A 1127-nucleotide genomic window follows, 5' to 3' on the forward strand; every position below is an offset into this window, starting at 1 on the left:
AGAAAGCAGAAGGCTAAGAGTACTCATATGCTAGGAGAGCAAGGAGGAAGCTGCCGAGGCGATTCTATAGTCTGAAGAAGAATTCGCTTAGGGAAAACCAATTCTAAACCCCCCTCTGGAGTTAGTATTTACAATCTCCCCTCTGGAGATAAAAACATCTTATGTAAAATATTCTAAATAAAGGAAGTTTTTCTCCAGAAAGGTACGCCTTTGTCTTAATCTCATAGTTATGAATTATTTAGAAAGTTTAGAATTAACAAAAGAATCTGATTATTATAAATTATCTGCCTTATTAGATAATGAAAAACAGGATGTTCTAAAAACAGAATTAAATCTCAAATCAAATAAAAATTTTAATAAACAAAATCTTTTAAAAGAAGTTTTTAATAGAAAAATTATAATATACTATGGAAAAATTCAACTTGAAGCCCCTATAAAGATAAAATCTGCTAATGGAGAACTTGAAATAGCTTTGATAAATGATGAAGAATTGAGTAAACAGATCGAGAAAATTAAGGATCAACAAAAAAGATCTAAAATTGGATGGATTCATATTAGCACTATACAAGTCTTAATCAAATCTACATATATGAAAGGAATTAATTCACCAATAAGCTTAGCAATTTGTGACAAAAGAATTACTGATGACCCAATAGATCAAATAATTGGAATTGTTCATGGAAACTTGGCAAACGTAAATGTTAAAATTCAATGCCCATCTTGGATATGCTATACCTTTATCAACTGAAAATCTTGGAAGATCTATAAAATGCTATACCTTTATCAACTGAAAACCTTGGAAGATCTGTAAGTTTGGCTTATAAATTTCATAGAAAGAATCTAATGGAACAAGATGATGAACCTTTTTCAATTACATATGCAATAAATTATGCTTTAACAAATAGCCATCATAGTATAATATTTAAAAACAGAGAAAGAATTTATGTCGATGAATTATTTCAGAAAATTGTAAAAACAGAAATACCAAAATATAAAGCTATTGAAAACCCAGTTCTTTTACTAAAAGAACCATCAGGAAAATTAGGTTCATCGAATTTTCAAATAAGAGAATCCAAAATTAATAGCCCTTTAAGTTTATCTAAATTAAAGATTAAAGAAGAAAATTA

Source organism: Arachis duranensis, chromosome 8, assembly GCF_000817695.3.
Source record: "Arachis duranensis cultivar V14167 chromosome 8, aradu.V14167.gnm2.J7QH, whole genome shotgun sequence".
Lineage (NCBI taxonomy): Eukaryota > Viridiplantae > Streptophyta > Magnoliopsida > Fabales > Fabaceae > Arachis > Arachis duranensis.